Below are 17,796 nucleotides of genomic sequence, written 5' to 3' on the forward strand. Positions count from 1 at the left end.
TACTTTGATTTTATTGCTGTTTAGAAAATCAAACTCATTTGGACATAACCATCCCTCTTCCAACCCTTCTTTTGTAATCTCCAAAATTTCAGATTTCAATTCTACTGTCGGGTTGGATTCCAATAATCTATAGTGTGTAGGATTAGACAATTGTCGGATGACTTCTTCATCATATTTGTTTGTGTCCCAAAGTACAATTCCTCCCCCTTTATCAGCCGGCTTAATAGTTATTGTTTGATTTTCTGACAAATCTTTCAAAGCTTGTACTTCTTGTTTACTACAATTAGTGTTAAAGAATATCTTTTTCTTTTGAAACGCATCTAGTTCTCTTAGAATCTGTTCCTCAAATACCAATACTTCTGCTGGTAGAAGAACACTTTCTGGAATGAAGGTTGATTTGTTTCTTAGGCCGCTTACATTGATCTGTTCTTCCATTTCTTTTCCTGAAAAAAAGACTTTTAATCTAACTTTTCTTAGGAATTGCAATACTTCTGTTTTCGTGTCAACTGGATTTTGTAACATCGTGGGTACAAAAGAGAGACCTTTGTTTAACACTAATATTTCTGTTTCAGTGGGCACATAGTTGGACAATTTATAAATAGGTATGGTTTCTGGTGTTGAAGGCAAATAAACGTTATTAGTGTTTACCGTCTGTACGTTCTCCTCCTGGTACGGAACGGTTCTGACTCCTGATTTTGGTATTGGTCTGGTGTTTGATACTGCCCCTGTTGTGGGTACTGGCCTACTTGTGGGTTGTAACCTCGCCATCCTGCTCCTCCCCCTCTGTTTCGATACCGGCCTCTGCCAAAAAAAGGTTGGGATCTTGGATATTGGGGGTAAGGACGATAGCCACTATATGACCCTTGGTCTGAGTCAGATGAAGTGTCTGAAAAAGTTATAAAACGGTTTCTTGATCTCCCTCTATATTGGAGATTCAAAGAGCTAGGGTTATTGTTTTGATAAAAATCTTCTTTCAGATATGGGTAAGTTTCTTCTAATTTGAAATTTTTTATGTCTCTAGTGACTTTGCTAGTTTTTTGATTTGTTGTGTGAATTTTAAAGTCAGCAATTGTTTTTTCCACAGACTCTAATAGAGATTTGGCGTCTTTAATAGTATTGTCTCCTAGTATCTCATGTTCTAGTGCCTCAATTTCTTTAAGTTCTGCATCGTTCAATCTCAAGGCAGTTTCAATAGATAATGCCATCCAGTCTCTTGAGCATTTTGTGCCTACACCACCGAATTTACCTAAATAAATTTTATCTGTGATAAAGATAACTGGAATATTCTTTACTTGAAGTCCGACTGGAATAGTATTATTTTTAAGATGTTCTAATAATACTTGCGCATGTAACTGAGTTCTGATGTTTTTCTTTTTTAATTGTTTTAGTCTTTCAATTTTGTCCACATTTGTATTTGGAATCACAGTTTGATCCCCACTTAATAATGAGGGAATTTTACATAATTCATTTATTTCTTCTTCAGTGTAACTCACTATGGAAGATTCTGACATGACCCTAGATATCTATGGAAAAAATATTGAACCTAAGTATGTGTCACTTGCGGCTGGGTTATCATTGGTCTGGAGATGAATCTGCTTGCAATTTCTTATTTGTCCTAACACAGATAGGGAATATCTTTTCTCTCAAAATACCCTCACACTTCACGAAGTGTAATATAAACCTTTATACAAGAAAAGGGGTTTACCCGTTTTAACCCTCTGGCACCTGGGTAAATACACAACATATGAAAAATATATAGTGCCTTGGGATGGATATAAACTTAATAACATGTAGAAATAGTTTAGTTATCTCTATCAAAAGTACTTCATTTTAATCGAAAGAATCTATATATATTTTGTAAAATCAATCCAGAATCCAATGAGCCACAACCTCCCAAAACAAATTATAGACGAATGTATAGCAAAAAAAATATATTTATATGGTTTTTATAGTGCGTTTCTCTTCACATTCTTTCAATACATATATACATCTTAGTCTCTTAATCACAATGTGCAATTGTCTGGCTCTTCATAACGATATGCAATTGTCTCTTTGCCCTACTAATCAATAAGGATGTTTGCAATGATTTAAATCACATTCCTTAAATGAAAATCACTCTATCAAAGCAACATGATGGATTGTTTTTTCAAAAATACATTATTAAGTGTTCTTTTATCTGTTTCGTCACAGTTAGATTTCATCTGAGTGTCTCCAAAATAAATTTCGACGCGTTTCAGCCTATATAGTTTTAGGCCTCTTCAGGACTAGGGCAGTCAATTGCGTAAATTCTCAATTCCACCTATAAACCAAATATACTATTTAGTGTGTATATACACATACAACTAATAATATTTACATCTATATACATATAAACACATACTTAGGCAAAACAAAGTGTGTTTACACCAGTACATTGTTTTAGTACTTTCTCCTCTCTGGAGTGACGTATTGTGAGAGATTAGTAAAAACATGCCACCAAATTGTGAATCTTTAAACTCATAGTAACAGCAGTGCCCCAGTTTATGTGTTATGTGGCCAAAAAAGAAAGTGTACCACTAATTCCTTTAAGTGACCTACTTCATTTAAACCAATTATTTCAAAATAATTGTAGCCAATGTACATACGTTTACCTCAAACTCGGTCTGTCCACTGCAATGTAGTTCACGAGGAAAGTAAGGTGAACTACTATCTATCCCAAAATTATTGCATTAATGGGGGACGGCTCACACATGTTAGTGCTTAGTCAAAGCGGATATATCTCTGTTTCTTCCAAAAACGTTATCCTGAAAATAACGAAACACTGTACCTAAATATATAAGCATTCCAATTCACTGGTAATTTCAAAAAATTGTGTTGTAATCTAATCTAAAATGTACCTTCTCAATCTTATTTTGAAAAATGAGCGTCTCTAGGACCCGGCCGTTATTGAATCACGCCGTCTGGACAGACTAAAACGACAAACAAATGAAATGTAATCAATTAACTGGGAAAAGATATCCAAATGCTGGGGGTCGCGTAACTATGAATCCTAAAAAGGTCTCTCCAAATTAATAATGGTACCTGGTATGACAGCAAACTACGGTCTTCGTATTTCTCTACATAAGATCCAAGGGCTCCGATCTCATACACACCGCTCGCGTTACTGAACTCGCGCGTGAAGTTAATTATCACGTCCGCAGAACGCGAATGCGTGTGAGTACGTACAAATAAACATCGCTTAAAAGATGGACTATGGTAATTTAATCGACACCAAGGAAAGACTTGTATCGAGAGAAAGTCTATAACGAGGCAAACTAAATAAAAGTAAAATGTAAATAACCAATTCATTACGAATTGTTGTACTCAAATGGACCTGATAACAATATTTATTTATTTAAAATGAACGAGAGTACCAGATGTATCGACTCCCTAATCAACCAGTGATGTCTGGGCTGTCTGAATGTGGCTGTAACGAAAAAGGGGGATATGGGGGAGAGTATCAAATAGTCATACCTTATAACCCCAAAGAACAATAAGTGGGAATACATCACTCCTTACAATCTTATTAACCATAGCAATATCTGACAATAATGAATTATGTACAGTGTCATTTCAGCTAGGGGCCATGTATCTTCCAGAAAAAGATATATATTTGATTGGTAAACAGATCATAGTAATAATGCCCAAATTTCATCTTTATCGTTGAGACCCATTGTAGCCGTATGATACTTCTCGATTAGTCTAGCTTCTGATCTGTTTAATTTGATTTGTAGCTCGTCTTTTCCTACATTTCCAATTACACATAGCACAGACCACTTTAAATCATTTTCCGTGTGATTAAAGGTTTGGTAATGGTGCACTAATGGCGCTCCTTGAACATTACATTTGATCCTCGATTTATGTTGTAGGATTCGCTTTTTCAAGATTTGTGTCGTTTGGCCTATGTAATATTTATCACATGGGCAATTGATGCAATATATCGCATTCTTGGTATTACAATTTGAAAAAACTCTTTGGTGATGTATTTGTCCATTAATATTTACTTGTTTTGAATTCTCTGTTAGATTACATGCTAAACAGTTTTGGCAACGGAAATGGCCTATTATTGGTGGTAAACTAAGTAAGTTTCTTAAATCTTTTTTAGCAGTCTCAGTGTGTCTAGCTGCTCTCACCAGCTGCTGTCTGATATTTTTTCCTTTTTTGAATGCGAATAGTGGTTTATCAATTCCTAAATGTTCAATCAGCTTCCAATTGTTTTGAATTATTTTTTTGACTTTATTCGCTTTAGGGTCAAATGTGAGAACACATTTCAAAGGAATCTTCTCATCTTTTTGTTTAGGGGTCAACAAGGTGTCCCTTGGTGTGAACCAAGCTCTTTTAAGAGCACCTTTTACCAATTTCTTAGGATACCCTCGTGTGATTAATTTGTCTTTGAGTTTCTCAGCATTGGTGAAGTAGTCTTCTTTGTTAGTACAATTCCTGCGTACACGAAGAAATTGCCCATAAGTTAAATTTTCTTTCAACGTGCGCGGATGACTGCTGGTAAAATGAAGAAGGGTGTTGCGATCTGTAGCTTTGGTATATAGACTCACACTCAACTGATCTTTATCTTGTTGTACACACACATCTAGGAAATTGATCTTTTCCCGATCTTTAGCCATAGTGAATTTAAACTCGACAGTCCTGGAATTAAGCCAGTTATGGAAATCTGTCAGATGTATTTCTTCACCATTCCAGATCATGAATATGTCGTCTATATAGCGACACCAAAACCCTATGGAATTCCTAAAGGGGTTGGTGTCGCTATATATCCACCTTTTCTCGAATTCAGCCATAACTAAATTTGCAATTTCTGGGGAGAAGCTACACCCCATGGCCACTCCGGAAACTTGTAAATACATATTTTCTTTAAAGCTAAAGAAATTATTTTTTAAACAAAGGTATGCTAGAGATATTATGAAATCAGTTGGGACCTTGTGGGGACGATCTCGTTGGTCTAGAGTGTATCTCATTACTGCTAAAGCCTCATCTTGGGGTATGTTAGTATATAACGACTCTATGTCGAATGAAACCAAGAATTGTTTTTCTTTGTTGTACAATAAACCTTCTACTTTTGATATTAGGTCCATAGTGTCTCTAACAAAAGATGGTGTCTCTTTTACAAAAGGAATTAAAAAGGTATCTATGTATTTGGCTAAGGGTTCTAAAATTGAACCGCAGGCCGACACAATGGGTCTCCCGGGAGGATTTGTGAGGGATTTATGTATCTTTGGTAGAACATATATATTTGGTACTTTGATTTTATTGCTGTTTAGAAAATCAAACTCATTTGGACATAACCATCCCTCTTCCAACCCTTCTTTTGTAATCTCCAAAATTTCAGATTTCAATTCTACTGTCGGGTTGGATTCCAATAATCTATAGTGTGTAGGATTAGACAATTGTCGGATGACTTCTTCATCATATTTGTTTGTGTCCCAAAGTACAATTCCTCCCCCTTTATCAGCCGGCTTAATAGTTATTGTTTGATTTTCTGACAAATCTTTCAAAGCTTGTACTTCTTGTTTACTACAATTAGTGTTAAAGAATATCTTTTTCTTTTGAAACGCATCTAGTTCTCTTAGAATCTGTTCCTCAAATACCAATACTTCTGCTGGTAGAAGAACACTTTCTGGAATGAAGGTTGATTTGTTTCTTAGGCCGCTTACATTGATCTGTTCTTCCATTTCTTTTCCTGAAAAAAAGACTTTTAATCTAACTTTTCTTAGGAATTGCAATACTTCTGTTTTCGTGTCAACTGGATTTTGTAACATCGTGGGTACAAAAGAGAGACCTTTGTTTAACACTAATATTTCTGTTTCAGTGGGCACATAGTTGGACAATTTATAAATAGGTATGGTTTCTGGTGTTGAAGGCAAATAAACGTTATTAGTGTTTACCGTCTGTACGTTCTCCTCCTGGTACGGAACGGTTCTGACTCCTGATTTTGGTATTGGTCTGGTGTTTGATACTGCCCCTGTTGTGGGTACTGGCCTACTTGTGGGTTGTAACCTCGCCATCCTGCTCCTCCCCCTCTGTTTCGATACCGGCCTCTGCCAAAAAAAGGTTGGGATCTTGGATATTGGGGGTAAGGACGATAGCCACTATATGACCCTTGGTCTGAGTCAGATGAAGTGTCTGAAAAAGTTATAAAACGGTTTCTTGATCTCCCTCTATATTGGAGATTCAAAGAGCTAGGGTTATTGTTTTGATAAAAATCTTCTTTCAGATATGGGTAAGTTTCTTCTAATTTGAATTTTTTTATGTCTCTAGTGACTTTGCTAGTTTTTTGATTTGTTGTGTGAATTTTAAAGTCAGCAATTGTTTTTTCCACAGACTCTAATAGAGATTTGGCGTCTTTAATAGTATTGTCTCCTAGTATCTCATGTTCTAGTGCCTCAATTTCTTTAAGTTCTGCATCGTTCAATCTCAAGGCAGTTTCAATAGATAATGCCATCCAGTCTCTTGAGCATTTTGTGCCTACACCACCGAATTTACCTAAATAAATTTTATCTGTGATAAAGATAACTGGAATATTCTTTACTTGAAGTCCGACTGGAATAGTATTATTTTTAAGATGTTCTAATAATACTTGCGCATGTAACTGAGTTCTGATGTTTTTCTTTTTTAATTGTTTTAGTCTTTCAATTTTGTCCACATTTGTATTTGGAATCACAGTTTGATCCCCACTTAATAATGAGGGAATTTTACATAATTCATTTATTTCTTCTTCAGTGTAACTCACTATGGAAGATTCTGACATGACCCTAGATATCTATGGAAAAAATATTGAACCTAAGTATGTGTCACTTGCGGCTGGGTTATCATTGGTCTGGAGATGAATCTGCTTGCAATTTCTTATTTGTCCTAACACAGATAGGGAATATCTTTTCTCTCAAAATACCCTCACACTTCACGAAGTGTAATATAAACCTTTATACAAGAAAAGGGGTTTACCCGTTTTAACCCTCTGGCACCTGGGTAAATACACAACATATGAAAAATATATAGTGCCTTGGGATGGATATAAACTTAATTACATGTAGAAATAGTTTAGTTATCTCTATCAAAAGTACTTCATTTTAATCGAAAGAATCTATATATATTTTGTAAAATCAATCCAGAATCCAATGAGCCACAACCCCCCAAAACAAATTATAGACGAATGTATAGCAAAAAAAATATATTTATATGGTTTTTATAGTGCGTTTCTCTTCACATTCTTTCAATACATATATACATCTTAGTCTCTTAATCACAATGTGCAATTGTCTGTCTCTTCATAACGATATGCAATTGTCTCTTTGCCCTACTACTCAATAAGGATGTTTGCAATGATTTAAATCACATTCCTTAAATGAAAATCACTCTATCAAAGCAACATGATGGATTGTTTTTTCACAAATACATTATTAAGTGTTCTTTTATCTGTTTCGTCACAGTTAGATTTCATCTGAGTGTCTCCAAAATAAATTTCGACGCGTTTCAGCCTATATAGTTTTAGGCCTCTTCAGGACTAGGGCAGTCAATTGCGTAAATTCTCAATTCCACCTATAAACCAAATATACTATTTAGTGTGTATATACACATACAACTAATAATATTTACATCTATATACATATAAACACATACTTAGGCAAAACAAAGTGTGTTTACACCAGTACATTGTTTTAGTACTTTCTCCTCTCTGGAGTGACGTATTGTGAGAGATTAGTAGAAACATGCCACCAAATTGTGAATCTTTAAACTCATGGTAACAGCAGTGCCCCAGTTTAGGCACTATATATTTTTCACATGTTGTCCCATAGTGGGTGTGAGCATTGTTGTAGCTAGACTTTTTGCCTAGTTGACTTTGTAGCCAAGAATATCAAAAAATGATTTATGATTGATAATTCCAGGAATTAAAGACTTGGGGTCCGATTCACAACGGTAAAGTAAGACGAAAGTCTAACTTTATGACTTTTGGTATTCACAAAGATCATTTACTACTTGTAAATGCACTTTGTGAATACCGAAACTCGTAAAGTTCAACTTTTGGTATTCACAAAGGTCATTTACGAGTAGTAATTAATTAAGTAATTAAAAATCTTGTTTAACATGCTTCTAAAGGAAAAAATTAAAAAAACTAAATGCAATAATAATAAAAGAAATGTAAATATTTCACTTTATCTTTGTGAATTGGGCCCAACATGTCTGAGACTGTTAAGAGAAGGTAGTCTCCATACAGCAGAATTTCCAGGGGTCCAGATAGCGTCTCCATGCCCTTCATAGCTGCAGTTTGTCATATTTTGGCAGTTAGTGGTTCTAGCATCAATGTGATTAGTAGAGGAGACAGCGGGCATCACCGACATGTATCCCTTTTGACAGGGAGCACACAGACAGAAAACCATTGCAACATACTTGCACTATGGGCTCTTGATACAGCCATCCAATTTTAGTGATAAAATCTGCTCCAAGTCCAGCGCTTCCTTGGGTTTTAAAGGGGTGGCCCAATTCTACTCAGTGAAGCACATTCATACCTTCATGGCATCTACGAAGAGGGCAAAATTTGCTTCTATGTCATCCCTGGCCCGTCACAAAAGATGGAGCCCTATCCCCCCCTGGGGATGTTCCTGGGGCAAAGAAACTTGCGTTGGATGTATGACAGTCAGTACCGAACAGATTGGTGATAATTTGGCCAGGACTTTCCTCTCAGTACTTTGGTGTAATGTGGGTCTATCACTGCTACACTGCATGAGATATTTCCCTGTTATGGTTTCATGGATATTATTGTACAATTGAGGTCTGGCCTCAGCTGACCTGTAGTTTCTGCCTCCCTAAAGGCTTTACATAACATTTTAGTCTTGTTTGTCTAATAGAATTCAAATGAGAATCTGTCCCCCTGCCGCCTGGGGCCTTTTCAGTATTCATTTCTTTAATATTTTTTTCTGTTCATTCTTCCCTTGCTACTGCCTTTCAAAGTGGCAGACCGGTCTACTGTCAGCTTGGGTAAGATTACACCTGCTAAGAATCCGTCATCCAAATCAGACATGGGGTTGCATTTCAAAATATCAAACAGTAAAGATTTTATTTTTATTCTTTGGTTATATCTACTTGATGAGTGAGGAGGCTACCATGCTCACCAAGGCTCTTTAGGATAATAGGCACAGACTCCACCTACAGTATTTGAAATTCTAGGAGTCTACTCGCTTTTTCCCCACATTTATAGTATTTCTATTTCAGTCCTGATAATGCATATTCAGCTTGGGTTGTAAAGAAAATATAATTTCAAATTTGACTTGGGCAGGTCATGCAAGAGTGAGGCACTGCGTGAACTGTTGTAGCATACCAGAAGATCTCTAATGATTGCTTCAAGTTCAAGGATTGGTCTTCCTGTGCCTTCTTCCTCTTCGGTGCTGAGTCCCTCACAATATTTCCATAACATTTACTTAAGAAGCTATCTATATTGTTTGCTTTAAAGTTACTGATTCTTCTTTGTGAAAAAATCTCTTACTGAGTCTTCATTGTCTATGAGTAAATCTCTCTTCTTCGGATAGCCTATATTTTAATGTGTTTGTGCACCTTTGTTGGACTAGTGGTGCCACGATTTTGAATGCCAGCAGTAGTGGCAATGAGGCATGGTTAGAAGTGCTTTCAAAAGTATGTCATTGAATGCAATGTTTGTTAAGAGCGAGGCAGATGTGAGAAAAAGTCAATGTGTATTAATGATCTGTGAACGCACAACACAGAAGCGTACTCTCTTATCACTCCTGAAGTCCAGGATTAATCATCTATTTCTGACTTTAGCCACTGTCAAGTCTGGCAAATCTATATAGTACAGGATCTTTTGACAAATTCCTGTCACCTCTTAAGATGGTTTTGATCCTACTGAACCCCAAAAGGACTCTTGATAGTTTGGAGAAGAAGCCTAATGCATTGCCATTGGGGGCTTGCATAGAGTTTACAGCTATCACCCTACATAATATATCGTTGAAAACACATAACAATCTTTAGTGTCTGTCCAAGTTTTCAGTATTGGCATGAACAGGATATCCACTCCACCTATTTGTAGTGAAAGAATGCAGAAGATCAGAAAGCATGAGCCCACATTTACCTGCATCGAGGGTTGATAAGTAAAACACATTAATCTATCCCTACACCAACACTAAAGTGAAATCACTACTCAAGCAAGTCAGGGGACAGAATAAAAGGTGTCAGCATGTAGAATCTTCCTTAGAAGTTTCTCCACAATCAATGGGTCATTTAGCATAAAGCTACCAAGACAGAGCTTGTTCTCAGATGCTCTCTTTCTGAAGGCAAAAGAAGAAGTAGACACTTTCCCTACTCCTAACAACACACTATTCATAGGCAACTTTCCCAAGATCCATTGTGGGTCACAGCATCTGCTCTAGGTACGATCCTGGCGGTGTTTTTCTATGGGATAAAGGTGTTCTTTTCTTGTTACATTTTGTTCTTGGTTCCCAGGCCTTCTCTGTGTGAAGCAGAAAGACCTTCCTTTATCGACTCAAGCCACACGATTGTAACTTCTTTACTCCTTGCCTAGCTAGTAAATCAAAGACATTATTCTAGCTAACAGGAGCGCTTCTTTTTCCTGCAACACAAAATGTGAGAAAGAACAAATTACACAGCACACATGAAATCCAACTGCTAATTCTAAAGCGAGAGTTTCCAGGGTACTGAATTTGAGGCCTACAATATTCAGCAAACATAAGTAAACATCACATGAGCTTTACGAATCTGCAAGGAAAATAAGGCACTTTCAATTAATGCATTTACCTACATGGAAAATGACACAATTACTTAACACATTCAATACATGTATAATTGTCAGTTCCACAACACAAATTCTTCACATTAATGTTTTTTGCTAGTTACATTTACTTTCTACGTTAATTCTCCATGTTACTTTTCAATGGCCTAAACACATCACGTTCAGAATAATACATTTCAAATGTTAACACTTCATGTTAATACAACAAAGGATTATATGCGGGTGTGCTCTACACATGTGATTATAATGCACCCCTACAAAGAAAATATGAATTCCGCTGCATCAGTAGGTTGCAGTACATGTTGCTCCTGGCTCAGATTTTCAGATGTTGCATGCATGGAGTACCTTACCCACCCAGTCTCATTTCAGCTTCATGGATAATGAAGGGGAAAGTTGTGCCTCCTGGAGGAGAGTGGTGTCTGGGGATTTAATGGGGAACAGTCTTTACAACATGTTTTTTACATCGCAGTGCCTTTACCACACATTTATTACCACGCAAGTTTTTGCCATGTGTAGGCCTTTACCACACATTTAAGATAAGTATGTTGGTTTTGCGGGTCTCACCACAAAAAGATCAAAATTAAATATATATATATATATATATATATATATATTCACTGAAAAAACCATAGGTTTCAGGGGTGTTATAGTTAGCTGGACTTTTTACTTGTACAAAACCATTGAAATTCCCCCGTTATAGTTAGTTCAGCTATCTATAACTCGCGCGCCCGCAATGCACTGCTGATGACGTCACATATTACATCACTCCTGACATGGTCAGTGACATCACTCATGACATCACTGATGACATCTCAAATGACATCACTGATGACATCACTGATGACATCATCCAGTGAATGTGTGTTTTTCTGAAAATTAAATATGTTTTATATATGTATATCTCAAGGTCGATGGAAGAATAAATGGGTATATAAGTGTCTAAATGGATAATTTGTTTTTGAAAAATTGATTGTGTAACTAACTGATTAAGTGTATCATAGTGAATACATGGCTTAGTGAGTAAAGTTTAAATATGTAAATATCTGTATCAGTCTCTCACTTTGTGTATACGTGGCTGCATGGGTTGGTGAGTAGGTACATGGGTGTCTATATAGGTTATTAGTTGGTTTTTTGAGTATCAGTCTGAGTGTCTGCATGGTTGGGTTGGGGGTATTACGTAGTGCATAGGTGCATGAATGAGTGACTCACTGTTTGTATGTGTTGAAGACAGCATGTGTGCAGGACTGTATGGGTGGATGAGTGTGTGTATGGGTGTGTTAGTGAGTGAATGACTGTCTCAATAGTGTCTTTATGAGTAACTACATATGTTTTAAACTAGTATATGTGACTATTGGTGTATATAAGTGAGTATATGTGAGAGTGAGAGATTGAAAGAGTTCCTGTATGAATAAGTATGTGTTTCTATAAGTGATTGTCTAAAAGACTAAGTATGTGTAAGTTTCCATAGAAGTAAGTGTGGTGGTGTGTGTATAACTGTATATGCAAGTAAATGGATGTTTGATTCTTTATTAGCATGAGTGACTATGTGTGTGAGTAACTCTATGGATGAGTGGCATTGTGTAACAGGATGTATATGTGTATGAGTACATATGATGAGTGAGTACATGTATGAGTGACTGTATAGGACTGTTGGTGAATGAGTGGATGTGTATGTGGATCTTAGAATTACTGAAGAGGTTGTTGTAACTGCTATTGGTATGTCCATTGTTTTGAAAATGTTAGTCTCTATTTTTGAATGTGTGTATCAAAGGTTATATTAGGGTGAGAGGAGGTCTGCCACTCTATCACAAGGATGATGTCATCAGTGATGTCATCAGTGATGTCATTTGAGATGTCATCAGTGATGTCATCAGTGATGTCACTGACCATGTCATGAGTGATGTAATATGTGACGTCATCAGCAGTGCATTGCGGGAGCGCGAGTTATAGTTAGCTGAACTAACTATAACGGGGGAATTTCAATGGTTTTGTACAAGTAAAAAGTCCAGCTAACTATAACACCCCTGAAACCTATGGTTTTTTCAGTGAATTTCTGAGGTTTTTTAAATGCTAATTCCTAACTATAACGTGCCTGAAACCTATGGTTTTTTCTGTGAATTTCAAAGGTTTTTTAAATGCTAATTTCTAACTATGCCTACAGAGATAGGACATGTGAAGAAAGAAGAAAAAATGCACAGAAAGAAAAAAAAGAAGTGCAGAAAGAAGCAACAGAAGTCCTCAAAGACGAAGAAAAGTGCAGGAAGAAGGATAACATGCAGAAAGAACAAAAAGGAGAGCAGAAAGAAGCCCTGTTGCAAAATCATCCTGTACCCTCAACTTTTTCAGACGGATACTGGTGGTAACTGAGTCTGACTAACCAGTCCTAGAGCCAGTGCTATGTTAAAAGACACTTAGAATACAGTGAAAACACCTACATACACTAGGGAACATTATGCGTTGGGGTCCCCCTGTGATTAGCATGACCTCCTCTGTAAGCCCCTAGTATATAATAGGGCAGGGCGATTAAAACTACCTCTTAAAACAGGCCACAGGGCGTTTTTGCACACGTTAACTCAGGCCCCGTCCCCTCCCTTCACCACTGTGTAAACACACCCTGTGTCCGTTTTTAGTTGGGAGATTAAGTTCATTTGAATCCTGAGGGTCCCTAGGGTCCAACTAGCCCACTAGGTACCTCCAGTAAGTGCCACAGAGCTGCGTTGCAGAGAGGTGTAAAAAGTGGCACGGCCTGGACCACCTCTCTGCAATGCAGCTCAGTGGCGCTTACTGGAAACACTTGGTGGGCTAGTTAGCCCCCAGGGGCCCTCAGTATTGAAGGGAAATTATATCCCCAATTTAAAACGTGCCAAAGTGCGTGTTTGCACACGTCGCCTGAGGCCCCGTCCCCTCCCTTCACCACTGTGAGAGATTAAGTCCCCTTGAATCCTAAGGGTCCCTAGGGTCAAACTAGACCACTAGGTACCTCCAGTAAGCGCCACAGAGCTGCGTTGCAGAGAGGTGTAACAAGGGGCTTGGCCTCAGAACACCTGTCTGCAGCGCAGCTCCCTGGCGCATACTGGAGATGCCTGTTGGGCTAGTTGGCCCTCAGGGACCCTCAGTATTGAAGAGGAATTAATTCCCCAACTTACAATTCGCCAGGGGGCGCGTTTGCAGAGTGCTGCAAGGAGGGGGCGTGGCCTCCGGCACGATGCCAGTCTTTTATTTATTTTAATTTTTTAAGAAGGGGGGCTGTGTGGTTCCCCTTCTTATTCTAATTTATTGGCCCTGATGACCCCATCCCCCAGGGCCTGTCTCCTAATTATATTTTTTTGACCCCAATCCCCAGGGCCGGCCACTGTTTTTTATAATTTTAAAAAAATATATATTTATAGACACACCTAGGACATGCTGGACAAACCGTACGTACCTATCACCATGACGATTTGCGTGATATTCATTAAAAGGCGACCATGCATACAATGAATCCACGTGGAATGTATTTACACCACTAGTGAAGCTCTGACATGTCTGATGCCCTACCGTGCCTAATCCCGGTAGACACCCTTGTCGTTTATTTATACAAACATGGGTAGCTATTGACGGGCACATTTAATACACATGCACACCAAGCCATTCAAAGGGGATTCGACAAAAATTCGACCAACTCTATGCAAGAAACCCCCCTCACGGTTAATAAAACACACATCCACTGCCGGATGTGTAATACTTTTTATTTTACTCTCTGGAAAGGGGACGAACATCACTTGAGAGTCACAGCGCGCTCCTGGCAGAGCCCAATGCTGTGTTACACCCACCATTGCCTGCTGAGTGCCACACACCTCTGTGTTGTATTCCACTAGCTAGTGCATATGCTATGACACTCTCTAGCCCATGTGCACTGTAACACCACCCCGTGAATATGTCATGCCACACTTGTCTTCGCACGGGTTATATTGCCCCATCTAACGTGCCTTCCTCGATGCCTATGTTATAACGCACAGTGCTATGCCATACATATTACAATCTGGGATCCATATCTTTGTCACAGTGCATATGCAACGTTACACTCCCCAGCACATATTTTATATTACAACTTTAGAGACTAGTTAGGTTACACAACACTGCCCTGTGCATATTACACTCCAAGGCGCATATCGCATAGCACGCGCTAGTGCCTGTGCTATCTCGCGCTCTCCAATGAATCTGTAATTGCACACAATGTATTGCATATTATATTTCACGCCGGTTTATCTTATATCACACTTTTTGGTGCATAGTTTATACCATACACTATATCTAGTTTTCATTTTCAATCGTGCTCTCAGGACTATGTTCTATATAACACTGTGTTCACCTACCCTTTTCAAGGGCATTACATTTTGCGATAGGGGGTGGAGGGTCAGGGGGTGTTTCTGCCAAGTGAGCCCGGAGTCACAGTCACAAACGTCCTCTTCTTCCTGAATAAAAGTGAGATTATGCTGCATACTTGTTCATATTTTAAGTAGTTCGCACAGACACACGTTTTAAAAACAATAAAGTTCCTAATACCCGCCTTCTCTGAACAGTTAGCTTGTTACCCCATCCCCCTCCTCCCTATCCTCTGTTGTGTGAATTCATGGACTAGCCTCCTCCCTCCTGCCATGCATGGTCTGATATGCTGCCACTGCCCTCAATTTAGTATGATGTACCAGTCCACTCCTCCTGCCCTCCATTGCCCAATTCTATGCCCCATAATTGACCTCCTGCTTAAACTCTGTGCTTAGCTTGCTGCCCCTATTCTCCTTCCTCCTGCCCCTGCTCCATCCTTTTTGCCCACCATGTTCAATGGACCTGCCACTCCTATCTACTCTGAGTGTTCTGTTGAGCTGCCACTTCCCTCCCACCTGCCTAGTATTGTCAGATGACTGTAACCTGTCCCTGCCACCTCCACCCTGCCTGTCCACATGCCATGCCCCTATCCTCTTCCTCCTGTCCTACATGGTCCATTGTACTGCCACACCCTTCTGCCCTCCCTGGTCTGTTGTGCTGCAACTGCTCCTCCTGCCTGCCCCGTGCGATATGTTGTGAGGCCCCTTCCCCTGAACTTTCTTGTCTGTGCACAGGTCCTGACCCTCCCTTCTATCCTCCATCGTCCTAGGACACCCCTGCGCCGCACGGCCACCAGCTGCTGCGTGTGCCTCCCCCTCCATTGTGCCTCGCTGCCCGACTGCCGCCTCGTGACCACGCCCCCTCCTTCGAGCGGCGTGGTCCGTGTTCAGCGCTCCTCTCCCTGTGCCCCTGGTGTTGTTTTACTGTATGGTAATTGTAATTGTGGAATTGTAATTGTATTTGTCAGATTTGTTGTATTCCGCCGTATTGCCCGTTTTTTCCCGCCTGTTGTCGCCCTCCGTCTTCCCTCCCCGCTCCCCGCTTCCCGCCACCACTGCTGACCCCGCCCCTTTCTTCCTTCTGTTCCCTCCCTGCTCCCGCCTCCCAGCTGCTCCGCCCACCCGCGCACTTGGCCATATATGGCGACCGTGCGACGCAGGTGAGTGTGACCTAGTCCTAGGACACCCCTGCGCCGCACGGCCACCAGCTGCTGCGTGTGCCTCCCCCTCCATTGTGCCTCGCTGCCCGACTGCCGCCTCGTGACCACGCCCCCTCCTTCGAGCGGCGTGGTCCGTGTTCAGCGCTCCTCTCCCTGTGCCCCTGGTGTTGTTTTACTGTATGGTAATTGTAATTGTGGAATTGTAATTGTATTTGTCAGATTTGTTGTATTCCGCCGTATTGCCCGTTTTTTCCCGCCTGTTGTCGCCCTCCGTCTTCCCTCCCCGCTCCCCGCTTCCCGCCACCACCGCTGACCCCGCCCCTTTCTTCCTTCTGTTCCCTCCCCGCTCCCGCCTCCCAGCTGCTCCGCCCACCCGCGTACTTGGCCATATATGGCGACCGTGCGACGCAGGTGAGTGTGACCTAGTCCTAGGACACCCCTGCGCCGCACGGCCACCAGCTGCTGCGTGTGCCTCCCCCTCCATTGTGCCTCGCTGCCCGACTGCCGCCTCGTGACCACGCCCCCTCCTTCGAGCGGCGTGGTCCGTGTTCAGCGCTCCTCTCCCTGTGCCCCTGGTGTTGTTTTACTGTATGGTAATTGTAATTGTGGAATTGTAATTGTATTTGTCAGATTTGTTGTATTCCGCCGTATTGCCCGTTTTTTCCCGCCTGTTGTCGCCCTCCATCTTCCCTCCCCGCTCCCCGCTTCCCGCCACCACCGCTGACCCCGCCCCTTTCTTCCTTCTGTTCCCTCCCCGCTCCCGCCTCCCAGCTGCTCCACCCACCCGCGCACTTCGCCATATATGGCGACCGTGCGAACGCGCAGCGGTCACGCGCAGCGGGCGCGCCGATTGTGCGCCGAAGGCGCGCCAAAGGCAAGCCCGTCTACGCCCGTCCGCGCCTGGACCGCGCCCAGTGCCAGGACCCCTGGCCCACGAGGACCCCGGCCAACCTGCCTGACGTACACCGCCGCCACCCTCATCGCACTCAACACCGGCCGATTCCCAGGTTGCCACCAAGCCACCCCGAGACGCACCTACGGACCCTTCAGTTGTCACGCCTGCAAGTTCACCTGCATCCGGGCCTGCCCCACACCAGCACCCGCCATACCGAACACCAGCAGCAACCACCTCAAGTGCATCCTGCTCAACACCCGCTCCGTCCACAGACACGCCACCGAACTCTGGAACCTCCTAGACGCCACAGCCCCTGACGTTGCCTTCATCACGGAGACCTGGATGAACGCCTCCTCAGCGCCCGACATCGCCATCGCCATCCCAGAAGGCTACAAGATCACCCGGAGGGACCGCAACGCCAACCAGGTGGGAGGAGGCATCGCCATCATCCACAAGAACACCATCCGCATCACGACCAGCACCGACAACACCCCACCCTCCGCCGAACACCTGCATTTCCAGATCCACACCGACCCGAAGACCACCCTCAGAGGCACCCTGATCTACCGACCTCCGGGACCACGCACT

Source organism: Triturus cristatus, chromosome 6 (assembly GCF_964204655.1).
Source record: "Triturus cristatus chromosome 6, aTriCri1.1, whole genome shotgun sequence".
Taxonomy (NCBI): domain Eukaryota; kingdom Metazoa; phylum Chordata; class Amphibia; order Caudata; family Salamandridae; genus Triturus; species Triturus cristatus.